The sequence below is a fragment of the Equus caballus genome, chromosome 14 (genome assembly GCF_041296265.1).
Source record: "Equus caballus isolate H_3958 breed thoroughbred chromosome 14, TB-T2T, whole genome shotgun sequence".
Taxonomy (NCBI): domain Eukaryota; kingdom Metazoa; phylum Chordata; class Mammalia; order Perissodactyla; family Equidae; genus Equus; species Equus caballus.
Window position 1 is genome coordinate 93746855 of NC_091697.1, and position 18992 is coordinate 93765846.

The following is an 18992-nucleotide window of genomic DNA, read 5'->3' on the forward strand; positions in this document are numbered from 1 at the left end:
TTTCAAAATCAAATGAATTCTGTAGTTGCTACACAATTTTGCATTTCCCATCCACAAATCAAGCTGGTTTAAATTCATGTACCTGTTCTAAGCCCACCCTACGTATTTTCCAGGAAAAGGCAACCATGTCTCAGCTGCCTGCCAGGGAAAGTGAAATTTAAATAAAATTAATGGAGTAATGGTAACTTGGTATAATTTTTTATTGAAACATGACAAAATTTGGGCAAGCACGGAGCCTTTGAACCCTAGCCACTTACTCCAGTAGTCTCCTAGGGGTGTACATCATGGGAACAAACAGTACTGAAATTGAGAAAGAATGACTGCCTTGTTTTGAATCTGCAATAACCAACACCTTTCGGTGGGGTGTAAGATAGACCCATCATATCCAAAATTCCAGTTGAGAGCGTGGGTAATTTTAACATCAGATAATTGCTGAATGCTCAGTTTAGCATACAGTGAGCATTTAACAAATGCCACAGAAGAGCGGCATCAGTGTGGGAAAGTAGATCTTAAGTTGAAGCATAAAGTTCAAAGACCTTAATATGCCTCCAGGACTGACCCCTACTTATCCCTCCAGCATCATGCATCGCTAACTTCCCACGTTCAAACTCGAAATTCCAGTTGTAGTAAATACTATCTATTCCCAAAGTACATGTCTTCAGACTATTCCCCTCCTCTTCCCCACATTATCTTTTACTCATTCTTAATTCAGTTACCTTGAGCAGTCTCCCCCATACACTCCCATACACCCATCCTCAAGCTGCGTGGCTCTTCTGTAGACTATAACTACTCTGTCATTTCCTTATCATATAATTAGTCATCTCCGTACTATGTAACTATTTCCCCAAGGGGTTATATCCCTCTGAAGAACAGGAACATTAACTTTCTTATATTTGTTGATTGAATAAAGTCTTGTATTTGAAACATATGCAAGTTGATTAAGTGCTTTCCAAACAGGGTATCCCTAGGTTAATATTGTCTCATCCACTATGTCTGTAGGTCACTTGAGTTTGGGCCTTGTTCTTAGTATAATGGTTCAAGAAGACCATGATTGGGAAGACTCCACTTTTCTTCTGAGCATCCCAGTTAGATTATTTCGGAGAATCCTGAGGCAGCCAACTCAGTCTATGGTATATTCGCTCTGATGCCAGATTCTCACGAGCAGTCAAACTTCATTGCAGTGTGATTCATCATTACAACTATAAGATAGAACTGTACCTCTGGTCAAATAGTGTCCACTGAAAACCATAATCACAAACAAATAATGAGATCGTTTTGCAAGCCATATTAAAATATAAGCCTTATTATTTCATAGTCAGGGTAACATGAGTATTAGAGCTATTTTCATCACGAGCCTTTTATGGAGATCTCGTTTAATGAAGCTCTAAAATGTCTTTTATGGAAACTAGTAAAGCAAGTTTGGTTTTCTAACGCTGTATAGTCAATAAAGTCTGATGACTCACTTCATGAAACCTATGTCATTCAGTAATTTCTCTACATCAGGAGGAAGTTTGGAAACCAGAGCTGTAGACAAAAGCTTTATTTTGATTTGAAGAAATATGACCCTATCTGGAAATACATAATTTTCAAAAGTACAAATATAGAAATACTTTATTCTGATTTTCTGGAAGGAATAATGATTTTTTTTAAAGCACTTTTTTAAAGTAGATGATAATGAATGTAAATCATTCTACAAAACAATGCGAGCTTATTTTCACATTTGTTTAGGATTAAACTGCATCCATAAACTGCTTCCACATGTATGCTAATTAACTCTGTAGCAGAACCAACCACCCAACTTTAAGGATTACAGACAAAAGCTTTATGAAATCCTACCTTTTCAGTTCAGCTTTTATCACCATATTTCTGGTTACCAGGGCTCAGTGGTGAGTAAGTCTATTTTGGGGTCTCCTTTGGCTTAGGGCATTGGTAATAGGCTATGGAATCTTTCCCTTGCAGATAAAAAGATTGAACACAAACCAGCTTGATGTAGACCCATAGTTACTATTTGATAGCTGCCAGTAGTGAATACAAAATGAAATAGTGGTTTTCCAGGAAATAAATCTTAAAATAAAAAAAGGCACCCTTGCATTGGTATTAAATGGCGTTATTGCTTGGCTCTCCAAGAGGCCAAAGACTGAGTGGGCATTTAACAACACACACACCTCTAGGACTGGAAATTTTAGGTCACACATTCGCAATATTATTTTGATGCCTTCAGGAGGTTGTAATGTGCCCAAGCCCTATTTGGAAGGGCATGTTTGTATTTGATGCTTATTTGTAGCTGTAGAACAGTGAACTGAAAATGAATAACGGTGCTTTTTGTAAGTATGTGTTTGTTGTGTGTGTGTGAGAGACCATGTTTTAAATATGGGCCCTATTTATTATCACAAATTGGCAGAGAAACAGATTCTAATGTTTATTGTGAGAATCTCTTCATTTGCTCATAATGTTAGTGCTTTGTTTCATTTTGTCTTGGAGTAAGTATGTAAATAAACATTTTAAGAATTTTAAGAGTATCTAGTTCTACTTTGACTGAAATATGGGTCAGAATCCTCAAGAAAACAGTTTCTTTCACAGTTTCCATCATCTTTGTATAATTTTTGTGATGATTCTGTTAATAATTATGAGCAAACAATGCCAGTGATAATACTGACCTACAGCTTCCAAGTTTCTTAGGCTAAAACAATATCCCAGAATTCCTATGGTTGTTTCATTCCTCCAGTCATACACTCATTCAACAAGATAATACTGAGCAACAGTTCTGTACCAGATACCATGCTAGGTACTGGTTATACCCACACATGCATAAATATAGGTAATGTGTTCCTTTATTGTTCAGAGCTTTCAGCATAGTATACATGTGTGTATATAATGAAATATTTGTGTAGAACATTAAAAGGATCTGTGAGAGAATTAAGAGGAACTTACCCAATTTAGATTGAGGGTTGGGCAAAGCCTCTGAGCATTTGCACTATGGAACTTGATTGCCTCATTCAGTTAATAACTTTTACTTGGTTTAAAAGATTCTTAACCAATAATAAGGAAGGGTGTTTTGTCTTCAATATGCACACTCAGAGTGGCTTTAGGGTATTTCTTTCTGTGGTATATTGACCACTGGCTCCCAAATTAACTGAATCAGAGATACTAGAAGACAGGAAAAAAGAAAGAGAAGTTATCTAGAGTAACTAGCTCTTCACAGCCTTCCGTCTCTCAAACATCCCCATATACAGACACTCATTATCTTCTTCGTATTCAGTAGAGACATAGAGATATTTTTATATAATCCTAAAGTTAGCCTACTTGGAAAAGGGAATAATTTAAAAATAAAATTGAAGATCCAACTGTATACTTCAGGCTTTTATTTTTTTTTTGTTTTGCTAAATTAATGTTAATGGGATTATTGGGTTAATATTGGCGCAGTTAATATTCTGTTTCAATACACAATTCCTTCTAGCATTATTTTTCCTTTGTCTACAGAAATACCACTTGCACATGAAAATATCACCTTGTCTCAATTATACGTTTTGATGGTAAAAAATATGTTGGAGGACTGACAATTTATAGATTGTAATAACCTGAAAAAATAAATCTTTCTTATCTCAAATATTTTTACATTTTAAGCAAATTTTCTTTTTTGGTGTAAAAAAGAATTTTCAAAATTACTGCTCCGTCTCTATGTTGTGTAAGATAATGAAGTGAATAAATATCTGTCATATTATTGTGTTTAATGAGTATTTTGGATTGAGATAAAGGAAGGACTGTTGAGTCAAATTTCAGCCTGTGAGTTTCCCCACTTTATAAAATTGTATACACCTATAGAACTAATGTGATGAAGGAAAAAAATCTAGGTCATAATTGCTATCATCCACACCAGAAAGAAAAGACGATTATCTTATCAGACCATAAGGATCCACTGAAATAGGTCTGAAAGGGTCTGAAGCTGCTGACAAAACCACAACACTGGGCCCAATTAACAATACCCATTTTTAATTAACAGTTGCTGACTCTTTGCCATTGAAATATTCACGCTCTAGGTGTGAAATGGCAACCCCCATTTGTCATATCTGTCAAAATTAATTTTGAAATCCCATGGTCTTCCTTCCACAGGATAAAAGCGAATAACTGGAGCTTACTTCCTACCTGCCAAAGTTCAGTTCCAGGACAAAGACTAGGAAAATAGAACCTAGAAAACTGGTTGGGTCAGCTTTAATAATACAACTCACATAAATTATTTTCATAGCATTTCTAACGTTGCAAACTGTGCCAATATTTATCCCATACTTTGGAAGAGGGCATGCGTGGGATTTTAAAGTTTCTATCCTTAATTCTTTTTAACTTTTTCATTCAAAAAAAATGTATTGAGCACCTAATATGTGGTAGACACCAACTGAGGTGTATCTTTGAATCTTGAGGACGCAAATATGAACAAGACAATGTGTTTTGGAGGACATTGCAATTTAACAAAGAAGGAAAAACTGCCAGATTCCTGTATACGTGACCATGAGGAAAGAGTGTGATCTCTTTACAAAGATGTAGAAGGGTACCACCATCAGCGATAACACAACTGGGCAAGACAGTTACAATAAGGATGAAAGGGCATACCGAGGTGTCTAAACCCGGGTTAGACTTTTTGAAAATGAAGTTTTTTACGCATAAAACGTTTGGATTCAGTAATAATGTTAGATTTGGAATCATTTGTGTATATTTATTAAGCATTTAATAAAATTTTTTGAAACAAATAACACAGCACGGTCTTTTTTTTATTGAAGTATAGTTGCCATACAATATTGCATTAGTTTCAGGTGTACAGCATAGTAATTTGACACTTATATACATTATGAAATGATCACCCTGATAACACTAGTAACCATCTGTGACCATACATGGTTATTACAATATTGTTGACTATATTCCTTATGCTGTACATTACCTCCCTCTGATTTATTTATTTTATGCCTGGAAACTTGTCCCTCTTAATTTCCTTCACCTATGTCACCCTTCTCCCCGTCCTCCTCCCCTCTGGCAACCACCACTTTGTTCTCTGTATCTATGAGTCTGTTTTTGTTTTAACGCAGCATGTCCTGCTTATCTTATTTGATCCTCCCAACAATCTTATGAAGTAGATAGTACTTATTTATGTTGTATAAATGAAAAAATTAATTTCAAAGAACTAATTCAACAACTTAAACTTACAGAGTGGGTAGTGGCAAAGCCAGTACTAGAATGATCGATTGACATTAATTCATCAATTCATTTTCTGAGTGATCACCATATGCTCCGAGGTATTGGAAATTGAAAATATAGAGATGAGTAAAGCAAACGGCCTGACCTCGAACCTTTACTTCCAGCAGAGGTGAGAGATATGTACATAAGAAATTATGATAAAGAAGAAAAAATACAACATACACCTCTCATCGTGTATGAGATAAAAGAATAAGTGCTAAATTCCTCCTGTGGAAAGAGGAAAGTATTCCAAAAGAAAATGACAATTTCTGATCCATTTCATGGTTGTTTTCCTCACATGTCTGCCTTCTTTTGTCCATTCTGTGTAAAACACAGTTCTCATTAGAGAAGAAAAAGGATCTAAAAACATTGCATTGTTCCAGTGCTCAAGAAGCTTATATTCTAATTAAAGAACAAAATACCACCCTTGAAGCAAGAGAAGAGCAGTGGGGTTTTCAAGGTTGTAATCATTGCCTAGGTCTCCAGCTCAACAAAAGGGAGAATAAACGAGTGGAGCTGGGAGAAGCTGACTCAGTCCTTGATCGCTGGGGTATTTACCGCTGCTAAAGGGAGAATTCCGCTGAGTGTATCAAGAGGGAAAGCCAAGTGAAGGAAGTTAAATTCAACAAGAGGTACCTGGAAATATGCTGGTTCGTTGAAAGCCCTGTACTGTTTCAGGTGGGCGGGAAGATGAACGGGATACAATTCCTGTAAGATTTAACTGAGAATAGATCTATTGTTATCCAAATTCTGACACAGAAGCCCCCATACATAGAAACACTACTCACTCGGAAATTTGAGGCTTTCAATAAAGAAAGCATATATTAATAATTTAGCAATAACTCTTTTGCTCTCATTTTATATATTAATGTTAAAATGTTAGTAAATACAAGTAGGTAAAAGGAAAAAAGAATCATGTGGATATTCTCCATTATTAATTGGACACACAACCACACACACTTTAGTGGGTTACATTGTCTGTGATTTAACACAAATATTTTCATGTTATAGGCCACCAATATCATCTAGGGTTTTATTTCTAATGGCTGCCTATTATTCATGACATCTGTGTACCACACATTATTTAATCAGTCCTTTTGAAGTACTTTCAATTTTCCCTCTTGTAACTGATAGGTATTCTCATAGCTAAATCTTTCATATTTTCATGATTGTTTCCTTATGACATATTTGTGAAAATATAACTATTAGATCAATAAATAATAAATATTTTAACACTTTTTTGATATGTTTGATCAATTCTCTTTCAAAATGCGTGATGTCTCACATCCCCTTTGGTATTGTGAAAACTTATTTTCTCTGAATTCTGAACATCATTAAATGTAATTTCCAGGTTGAAATACAATACACATATATATATTTCATTGTTTTAATGTGCATTTATTAATTATTGGTGATGTGGAATGTTTCCTCTGTGGTTAATTTTTGTTGTTCCTCCTTTGTCCACGTATTTACTGGTTACTTTTTCTTTATTTGTGAAAAATATTTGCATATTAATTCTGTTGATTCATTGCCCTCAGATATGCTACAATTAAGATAAGGCTGCTTTTTACTTTATATTTTTATACAGTAGAATCCAACAATCTTTTCCTTCTTACTTTCTATTTAGGTGGTATCATATATAAAATTTTTCCATTTCAAATTACATAATTAATGTGTATTTATTCTAGCATTTTTTATTTAGAGCCTTAGTTTATCTAGAATTTGGATGTATGGTGTGACATAGGATCCAATTTTATTTTTTCTTAATGGTTAACGATTTTCCCAACTACTGAATTCTTTCTCTACTGATTTGGCATACCGTATTCATTATATCCTCAATTATTCAATATATTTTTATCTGTTTCTGATCTTTCTCATCTTTACCATTGATCTATGTCTGCTTTATTCTTTTATTTATTAAGCCTTTAAACTAATTCTTACATATTCCGTAATGCTACTTCTCAAATATTTCACAGCTAGTCTCTCACATATACCGTCCAAAAACTCCTTTGAACAATTTTGTCAGATATGAGAAAACTAACTTTCTGATATTTTCTTTATGATTGTATTAAATTCATAGATTAATTGGGGGAGAATTGACATCTTCACACCGGTTAGCCTTTTTACTAGGAATGTCATTTCTCTTGCTGTTCATTTAGTTTTTTTCTGTGTTTCTTGGGAAATTAACAACTATTGGCCCCAGAAGAACTTGTATTGGAGAAATCCAAGAATGTTATTATGGAGGATAGCAAAACTTGCTATGATACCCCTGAATGAATTACACAAAATCTAGTTCAATCTTGGAAATGTTTACAACTTTTTCTTGGAAAAGAAAAGATTGGCTGTTACGATATTACCAAGTTAAACGCTATCTAGAGATGTAACATATACGGTAAACAAATGATTTTTACCACCTGTAATTTTTATCAATCATCTTCTTTTTCCTCTAAATTAAAACAATTTGATAAAAAATGTGTTGTGGAAGGGCTGGCCCAGTGGCATAGCAGTTAGTTTGCGTATTCTGCTTTGGTGGCCCAGGGTTCGCAGATTCGGATCCTGGGCATGGAGCTGGCACCACTTGTCAAGCCATGCTGTGGCAGTATCCTACACAAAATAGAGGTATATTGGCACAGATGTTAGCTCAGTGACAATCTCTCTCAAGCAAAAAGAGGAAGATTGGCAACATATGTTAGCTCAGGGCTGATCTGCCTCACACACACACACACACACACACAAAATATACTATGGAATTTTCTTGTTAAATCTTAAAGCTGATTAGAAAAAAAAAACTGCTGGAAATGAAAGCAACATTTGATACACAGAAAGACAAAATACCTCAGAATATCAAAATCATAAAGTTAGGTATCTGAATTAGATGCATGCATTAATGAACCATGAACCTCTGGTCACTATCAGAGGCTAGCACCAGTGTTAAGGAAGGTAACCAGATTAGATGTTCTTCATGTGGTATAAAACACCAGGTCAAAAATAAATATTTGGAATAGCACACAAGTATAAGGAAAGAGTCCAGGAGCCCTGGAATGAAGAACAGAATAGGAATGTGATTACGTGGAGAAATGTTTCTAGATACATTCCAAGGAAATATGTAAGGATACATTACAAGTACTGGTATTATAAAACATTTCTTATTGGTCCATGCTGTACAGAGAAAACTCATGGAGATTAAAATAATAAAATTTTACAATTTTTTTCCTAAGATTCTAGCAGCAGTAATTATTTCATGGTTTTTTAATAGCAGCCTATGAAGATGTGATTGCAGACTTTTGAGTTGTTTCTTTTTAATAGAGATAAATTTCACTGAGCCATATCAAACTTACACTGTATACCATAGGGCCAAAAACATGTATTAGTGATTTGAAAGAAGGAACTAAAAAGTTATATCCAATACATGTAAAGAAACAGAAAGTTGTGACTTATACAAAGATAAAGATAAACTGGTAATAGAAACTGCCTTTGAGAGGGCCCAGATGTTGGACTTAGCAGACTTCAAAGCAAATGTTGTAAAAAGGTTCAAAGTACTAAAGGAAGTCATGTTTAAAGAATTTAAAAAAGATAGGATGACTATGTCTCATGAAATAGAGAATATTTATAAAAAGGTATAAATTATTTTTTTAAAGTGATGTCTTGCGTTGAAACATGCAATAACTGAAATGAAGAAAATTACTAAAGGGATTCAACAGTAGATGCTTCTCCCAGAAGAAAGAATCAATGGACTTAAAAATGGATCTACCCAGATTATGTAATATGAAGACAGAGGAAAAAAGAAATGAAGGAAAATGTACGGTCTCAGAAAAACATGGGACACCATTAAGTGTACCATCATAAATAATGAGGGTACCAGAGGAGAGCAGAAAGAGAAAGGATCAGAAAAAGTGTTTGAAGAAATAATGACTAAAAGCCTGACAAATTGGTGGAGAAACATTAATCTAAACATCCAAGAAGCTCCATGAACTCCAAGTGATATAACTATAAAGAGATCAACACATCGATACATCATAGTCAAAACGTTGATAGTCAAAGACGGAGAGAAACTCTTGGAAGCAATGAGAAAAATTACTCATCACACACAAGGGAATCCCAATAAGATTAACAGCTGGTTTATCATCAAAAATAGTGGAGACAAAAAGAAATGAGAGGACATATTCAAATGCTAAAGAGAAAAAAATTGTAAACCAAAAATTTTATATGCAGAAAAATTATCTTTCAAAAATGAAGGCAAAATTAAGATATTTCAAGATGAGCAAAAACTTAGAGAAGTTTTGTTAGCAGACCCACCTTATAAGAAACACTAAAATAAGTTCTTCAGGCTGAATGCGAGTGACACTAGGCAGTAATTTAAATCCACATTTTAAAAAAAACGACCAGTTAATGTGATTACGTAAGTAATTATAAAAGACTATAATTGCATTTGTCTTCTGTTTTCCTGCATTAATTGATTTAAAAATCAATTGCATAAAATTATATGTATAACTTTATTGTTGAGCCTGTAGGACATAGAAATATATTTAACAATAACAACACAAATGAAATGAGTGGAAACAAATGTATATCAGAATAAGGAAGTGACACTACATGGTAACTTGAATCCACAGGAACAAATGAAGAGAATGAAGAGAAACAGAAATAGATTGTGTGTCATACTTTCCTTTCTTCAAGCTGAAGTATTTTCCCTTTAGTGTATCTTGTAGTATGATTTACTGACAACATATTCTCTCAGCTTTTGTTTGAAAATGTCTTTCTTTTGTCTTCTTTTGAATGAGACTTTTGCTAGGTATAGAAATCTATTTTGACAGCCATTTCTTTCTTTTTTTCTCATCATGTTAAAGATGGCGTTCCATTAACTTCTGGCTTGCATTATTTCTAATGAGATGTCAGTCATCCTTTTTGTTGTTGTTCTGTATGTAAAGTGTCTTTCTTCAGTCTATTTTTAAGAATTTTTTTCTTTAAATTTGGTCTTTGATAATTTGACTATGATGAAATATAGTTTTATTTGTACTTGTCTTACACGAGTTTACTGAGCCCTTTAAATAACTGGGTTGTTCAGTTTTTGAAATTATTTCTCTTCTTCTTTTAGGACTCTGGTTATACAAATGATATATTGTCCTACACATCATTTACAAGCTGTTCTTAGCTTCTTTTGGTTTTTCACTTTCTACTTCAATTTGGGCAATTTCTATTGACCTATTTTTAAGTTCGTTGACCCTCTTTCTACTGTATTCATTTTGAAATTAAGCCTCATATCCAATAAGTTTTTAATTTCAGATTTTTTGTTAAATCTATTTTAGAATGTCAATTTGATCTTTAGAGATTCCATTTCTCTATTGAGAAGTAGCTTTTCCCGCTCTTTTGTATACCATTTTTTCTAATTTCTTTAACATATTTGTAGTAGTAATTTCCAATATCTGATTCATTTGTGAGTCTGCTTCTATATATTTATTTTTCTCTTCTTTTCATGCCTCATAATTTTTGACAATATGCAGGATTACATATTTTAAATGAACCAAGGAATTTGGAGTAAAAATTATTTTCCTCAGAGGGAGCAGATTCCTTTCTCTGTCAGGCAGCTGGGGTGAAGAGTTGAATTTTTTGACCCAAATAGAAATTCAGATGGGTTGCATCAGAGTTGCAGCCTGAGTTTCAATTTACCTTCAATTTCAAATGTCTTAAGAGTAGGATCTATCCTGAGTGATTACAGGAACCCTCTAGGATAAATTTGGGAAGGAAGCACTGCAATATACGGAGACTTCCAGCCCAGCCCATAGCATCCTATGCTGCCATACTCGCAGGACAATTCTCTTGGGGGAAGCACTGCATAGCCAGGAGAATCAGCTCTGAGTTTGGGGATATAATAGCTTTCAACCCATCATGCAAACCCATGAAGCTATTAAAAATTCTGCTGTGTTACTTGCTACTCCAGCAGAATTCTTCTGCCCATGGTTGGCCTATTTCTTACCCAGTTATTCCCAGACACAGCCAATGCTCAGAGAGGGAAGTGACGATAGCATTTACTTTAAAAAGGCGTCTTTACTTTCTAGAAAGGAAACTAGTTAGTTTAGATATCTTCTTCTACCGTACTCCCTGAAGTCTTAAATATGCACACACATATTCATACATACATACGTACATACATATATATGCGTATATATATGTTTTATCTTTTAAAAATTTGTTCTAGCTGTTATGGTGAGAATTATGATCACTTGTACTTCCTAAATGAATGTGGAACACGCCAGTACCTTATTAATGTTCACTTAGTGATTAAAAAGTAATTGATATACTGTTATTGTTTCTATTTTTTGGCTAAAAGTGTGTGTTTTACAGGTTATGGTCAATAACAGTCAATAGAGTGTCTGTGCCACAAGAACAGCTATTGTTTGTGGAGTTCTTACCATAAAGCAGGTAAATCTTTTAAGTGCTTTACATATATTACCTAATTTAATCCCCACAGCAATCCTATGAGTTAGTTACTATTATTAACCCTTACATACACACAGGAAAACTGAGCCATGGTGAGCTTAGGGCAGCTCTCCGGGTCATGTACCTTGTAAATACTGCAATCAGGATTCGAATCTAAGCAGTCTTCGTCAGATCCCAAGCTCTTAGTCACTACACTATATTGTGATAGTGAATGAACACTTAATGTTGTTTTTTTACAGAGTTGTCCTTTACTCCTCTCTACTCTTCATACTCTAAAAATATTTGTTTTACATAATCCTCTAATTATATCATTCTCTTTCTGTATACTCTTTGCTCTGCTAGGGATTGCTTCTACTCCTTGTTTATAGAACAAACATTTATATTTCCTTTAGAATTCAGCTCAGCTACCTTCCTTCTGAAACTTTTTATCATTTAGTCAGAATTAATTACTTCTCTATCTATTCTCTCTTTGAATACCGTACATTCACCTACCTTCATTTAACTTATTGTGTGTAATGTAATTTATATATGTATGTCTCACCCATTAGTCCATAAGATTCTTGAGAGTAGGAACTGGGGTTTATTCATATCTTTCTATACACATCTAATGATGCTCGACATGTAATAGTCACTGAATAAACGTTTACCAAATTGATTTCAATCTCTATCTGTTGCTGAAATTGATTCTCAATAGGAATTTAGAAGATTAGAAGTCTCTGTGGTATATTGCACTTATCTTGCTCCAAAGGTTAAAGCGTAATTGGTCTCAAAATAAATATTGTCATACATTTTGGAAGATAACCTTGGATAAAGTTAAAATAGCAAAAAACTGTGGTTATTTAAAACTATAAAATTATTCACTTTAATTTTTATCTGTTTTTAATAGTTAAAAACAAAATTCAGGTCTCCTATTTCAAATTAAACTACTATTCACTCTTAACTAATAATACCTTTATGTGCCTGACACTTCAGGTGGAATGATTAAATTATGCACCTGTAGAAACATCTCAGAAAGCAATGACAGGTATTACAAACCTACTACGTTCCTAGGTACTTAAAAAAAGTACTGTATTTAAAATTTGAGACATTGATTTCAATTCATTGTTTTTCTTGTACATGACATTCTTCTTCTCCTTTTTCTTCACGTATGGGGTGTAAATTTTCATTTCCTTGACTTTGCTTTGCTCTCATTGAATTTATAACACAGAACATTGTACTGTTCAGCTTTTTTTTTTTATTTTTCCAAAGATTGGCACCTGGGCTAACATCTGTTGCCAATCTTTTTATTTTATTTATTTTTTCTGCTTTTATCTCCCCAACCCCCCCGCCCCCGTACACAGTTGTATATCTTAGTTGCATGTCCTTCTAGTTGTGGGATGTGGGACGCCGCCTCAACGTGGCCTGACGAGCAGCGCCATGTCCGCACCCAGGATCCGAACCCTGGGCTGCCGAAGCGGAGCGCGCGAACTTAACCACTCGGCCACGGAGCCGGCCCCTACTGTTCAGCTTTGTTAGACAGTTACTTGAAGCAAGGAAGTAGGAGTATAGAACCATTTCCCTTGCTCAAATAGAAGAGACTTTGAAGGGACGTTTTCTTTAAAAAGTAGGGTCAACAGTGGGCTGCACACAGAAAGATTAAGTCAGAGCATAGTCTTTAAAGCCACTCTTTCCATTCTTTGCATATAGAATATGTCTTGCTGCATTGAATGGGTTGAATATATTTTATCCCACTAATTTTTAAACCTGAAGTCCTGGAACAGCAATTTGGGGTAAGCAATCCCAAATAGCATCTCATTTAGCTTTGGCAAAGTCATTCATTCTTGCAACCCTCTTGGATTCTTTTTATGTCCTACTGTGGAATGTGCATAGCACCCAACTGTAAAAATTGCTGAGAGTGCTGGGCCTGAGAAGGAAGCAACAGAAGAGTTAGTTTTGACTCCTTGGGGTCTATAATTTGTATTTCAGTGAATGACTCCCATGCCATTCTTTGAAATTACTTTCTACTCTCTATTTCTTTCTCATCTAGATTCTTTGTTTTTTAAGATGTCTAACAAGGAAGAATGTAGCAAAAAGTATGTGAGTAGTATCTTCCTAAAACCGCTAGACGTGCTTTTTTTTTAATGAAATGGAAGAGAGATGTGGGACAATGATCTGATAAGCATTTCTTTGAATGAGAGGGTCCAGGATGGGAGGGAATACTTTTCAAATGTCTTGTGTAATACTGTCACTCTTGTTCACAAGAGAGATTGTAGTATTTTATGTTAAGATGATTTATTTCATTTCCTAAAAAGAATTGTTGCCTCAACGAGACTCAGTCTCGTGACTTGTATTTTAGAGTAATAGGAAAGCTTTGTCTGAGGATGTGTTTCCCGTGCCGGTTAATGCCCTCTCCTCTCCAGGGGCAGCAGGAGCACTGATTCTAACAGTTTGCCTTCAAGTCTGCATCTGAAAATCATCCTTCTCCCAAATCATGTCTAAAAATCAATGTATCATAATTGATTCTTCTCCTTACCTTGAGTCTTTCTAGCTAGAATATGGGCCAAAATAATTTTGCCTTCTCTTTTGCAACCAGCCATAACTACTTATACTCCATGGTAAGTTTTGGTTCTCACTAAATGCGTAACTAAGAATAAGGCGGAGAAGGCAGAGTCCAATTTCTCCCTGCCCCTAACTTAAACCTCTTTATATGTGTCTGAAGATTATATATAAAGGAGAATGAAGTTATATGGATATAAATGAGAGTGTATTTATATGCATGCACCCCTACGTTTATATATTCATACTTTTATTCATTCATTTGTAAAATATCACTATTTATTATTATTTAGTGATTAAATTTTGAGCCTACAATATTATCTTATAAGCTGTGTGTGAACAGGGCAGGCCAATTAACCTCTATGAGGCTTAATTTTTGATCTGAAAAATGAGGATACTAATACTTGTAGTGTTGCAATAAAGAGCAACTGATATAATATATAAAATATTCAGCATAATTTCCAGCACATTATAGGAGCCCAAAAAGTGGGAGTTATCATTATATTTATTCCAGTACTCTTTCTACTTTCTAGTCACTAGCCTAGGTACTCAGAGATACCGAATCAAAGAAAATATAACCTCTCTTCTCAAGAGCCTCAAAAATCTACTGAAAAAGATTTAAAAGGGCATCAAAAACTAAAATATATTATGATAAGCGTTTTTAAAAACATTAAACTGTCAGGTGCACCTTCAAGTAAAGAGGGGCAAAGCAGGAACCTGGTGGGCAATGGTTAACAGTGGAATTTGTATCTTTACCGACTTAGTTGAAACTAGTTACTAGCCAGGAGATTTTGTCCTGCTTATTAATTATTTTTAACTTGACTTTTTTTTTTAAACATTGGCACCTGAGCTAACAACTGTTGCCAATCTTCCTTTTTTTTTCATTCTTCTTCCCAAAGCCCCCCCAGTACATGGTTGTATATTCTCGTTGTGTTTATGGGATGCTGCCTCAGGATGCTCTGACGAGCACGGTCATGTCAGCGCCCGGGATCTGAACCAGCAAAACCCTGGGCCGCCGAAGCGGAGCTCACCAACTTAACCACTTGGTCATGGGCCAGCCCCTTAACTTGACTATTTTTTATTGTTTAACTTACTTGTTGCTTTTGTTTCCATTTGGAGTTTATATATTTTTGTGTAAAGCAAAGCACAAGGAGTTGTTCTGTATTTGGACTTGAATACCAAAAAAGTGGAGGACTCCCCTGAACGCAGAACTGTTGTCTTGTCCTAGAATGAGGAGGAAGCCTTGTACCAGTGAAAGACCTCTTAGACTACAGTAACGCGTGCTGGGACACTGGGCTTGCTGTGCACTTTATAGGATGAATGCCAATGGGCTTTGTCAAAATGAATTTCAGATATTTAGAGATCATCACTATTCTCTTATCATTCTTGTAATATTGAGGCAATTTTCCCAATTTCAAAGCTTTAAAATATAACAGTTTAATATTAAAGAAAGCAGTATAAGACACAGTAGAGGAATTTGCAGAGAACTCTAACAGTCTTAGGTATAGGAGTGAATGTGATGTGGACCACAATAAAATGCAATAACTCTAAATGTTGTTAAGAGTCTTAATCAGCAGGTGGAATTAGAAAAAGGATGCAGCATACATGTTTACTTTCTCCATTACTCTGATGGGTCTGACAAAGCTTGAAATGTGTATGCTTCTCCAGAATATCATTCCTTTATGCTTTTTGAGAGAGAATTAGAAGTCAGGGTAGTATGAACCTTTAACAGATACAGAGAGAAGGTAAATCTGATTTTGTTCTTTTCATTATTAAATACAAGTGACAGTAACCGGGAATAGATAGAAAATGAAGTTCTTAGAGATAGATATAAAATAATGGAGAACTACAAAAATACAAACAGGGGCCGGGCCCAGTGGCGCAGCAAAGTTCACACATTCCCCTTTGGCAGCCTGGGGTTTGCCAGTTCCGATCCCAGGTGAGGACCTACACACCATTTTTAAGCCATGCTGTGGCAGGCATCCCACATATAAAGTAGAGGATGATGGACACAGATGTTAGCTCAGGGCCAGTCTTCCTCAAAATAAAAAGTTAAAACAAAAAGAGAAAAATGCAAAGAATTCAGGCATGGATAAGAAATACTTAGGAGTCAAAAACTGAAGGGAGATGGACAAAAACAATTGAATATATGAAATAGAGAAAAATTGATATCAATGCAACCCTTTTAAAGAAACAAACAAAATCTTAGCTGAAATAGTCTTATTATGGCTCCCTCCCTTGTTTTTCTCTCTTCGTTTCTAGGTGGGAAAAAATCCCACTGTTTTGCTCCTTATTGGCTTGCTGTTTTTCATGGCTAGGGAAACGGAGGAGAGAAAGAGAAAAATCGCCCAAGGTGAAGCATTCATGAGGGGCTAAGCCAGGACCTTGACCCAGATGTACCTGAGTCTGTCAGACCACCTGTGCACTCTGAGTTTTAATTGTGTCTGTTTACAAATTTGGGGAAACTGTAGCAAATTAAATGTACAGACGTAAAACGTTTCGTATCTCAAGCATTGGTACTATAACCTCCTCTGGAATCTGTCCTGTGCTAAATATTTGTCTCACTTTGCTGGTTTCCTCTGATGCTGGAGTTCACTTAAGGTTCAATTTTAGGAAGTTAGATTTCTAATAAGACTCTTTCAAGCGGTTTTCATATTTAGCCAATCTTGCAGTTTTCAACAGTACATGGAAGAGCAAATAGGGACATCAGAAAAAAAAATTAGCTTCTGTAACTTACAGAGGAAACTGAAATTTGGGTTCCCTAGCTTCTAAGATTTGGGAGCGGTGTTGGCAATCTAAATTTCTCAATAGCCCAACACAACACTCTTCATAAAGGGCTTATGTAGCCTCCTTATGATAACAACGTTTCTTAAGTTTCCAAGTGCAGACTGGTCCCTCTAAGTGTTTTCAGCTTGACAGATAGCTCTTTTCCGAAGTGCGTAAATTCGGATGCTATGCTGCTACTACATATTATTTTATATATATGAAGAAAGATGTCAAATGTAGAAAAATTCATTTCTGACCCTGTTTTGAAAAGACAAGCAAATCTGGGTTTAGTTTTTAAAACTGTGTAAAGCTTGGCTATTTTTACCGTACATGTGTAATGCCATCCCTCGTTTTCCTCTAATGAACACTCAAACAAAATTAACTATTCACTGTTCTTTAGACTGTTACTTGAGCTCTGCGAGGTAGTCAACAATCTGTGGCCTGCAACTCCTGTTGGCGTGGAGAGGAAGGTGGGCAGGGGGGGCAGGTGGGCAGGAGGCGGAAGGATGGCAGGAAACATTTTTTGATTTATGCAATTTTTATGAAAAATGTTCTCTTTACGTGCTGCATAGTGTTACTATTATTATCATTTGGTGGGCCTGAGGCATGGGCCACACACATCATCTGGCTAAAAATAATTCTACAGCCTGTCTGGGTGTCATTATGGTGTTTGTTTCATAACAACTGCTTATGAATCTTTATTAAAATTCAAGCGGGCTGAGACTTGGAGCCAACAGTGGGGCCCGTGTACACTAATAGAACACAGTTTGACCTTGGGAAGGCTCTGGCAGGATCAGAGCAGGGTGTGTCACAAACCGGGCACACAGCAGAAAATCTCAGACCCAGAGACTCTGAAAGAGACAGGATGGGACCATTGAAATGTATTTCTCCCAAACAAAATAGGTGGTATTTATTTCAATGCAGAATGAGAGGGAATGGATCTGCTATTAAACAATCTAGGTGGGAGTCACCTACCACTCGCCTTGCTGACTGACCTAGTGGAGTGAATATTGAAACGTCAGGGGCTTGCCAAGGAGATTTCTAAAAGCACAAAGGCAACAGCACAGGATTTTTCAGTCATATAGAGTGAAATCATAAGGTTTAGATGGTGATCTAACAATTTTTATAAAATTGCACCCATTCTTTCATATATTGAGATACAACCCATGTTTATGAAACAAAATCTCCATAAAAATCTAGGGAATATCAAGCATCAATTTCACAGATTTAATCTCTAAATTAAATACCTATGGTTTTTGCAAGTATTTTTTTCTGAATTAAAATACACCTAAAAAATGACTAAGAAAACATAGACATAACACTGGTTGTGAGCAAAAAGTACATAGTTGTAGAGTCAAGATTACATAAAGTTTAAAAGAGATATGCTTGGCATTTAATAACTATTCACTCCATTGATTACAATATATTTATTAAAAATTTGGGTGAATCTAGATACCAAATGCAAAAAAGACCCAAAAACTATTTCCCATGACCATATTGGAGTGACAGCATTAGCATTATTTCTCTAGGGCTTTTGGGCTTGTATGGTTAGACAAGGTAAATGAATAATTATAGAATATTCTAATTCCATCACGCTGTGTAAGGAAGCAAATATAATGGCAATATGGAGGAAGTTAAATTCCTATTGTTCTGTATCTGAATTAAAAGGATCAATATGAACTTATGGAGTACTATATTTTTAAATAATACATTATTTACATCTGTTTATATATTATGTCTCTTGCTACTACTAAAAAGGACTACAAATAATAACTAGTTCAGTAGTATCTCTCATCCCCAGATCGTGATCCGGTAGTGTCATCTTTTACTAAGAGAAATCAACATGTCCTGAAGAAATGGATGACTCCATGCCTCTGGTAGGAAATGTGCAAGATGAGTTTGGGCCATCTTTCATGCCAGAAAGAATGAAAGCCAACGAAGACTACTAGTCACATCAAGGGAACACCGGAGCTAAATGAAGAGGCTTCCACTGACCAAAAACGGGACAATTTATAAGAATATTAATT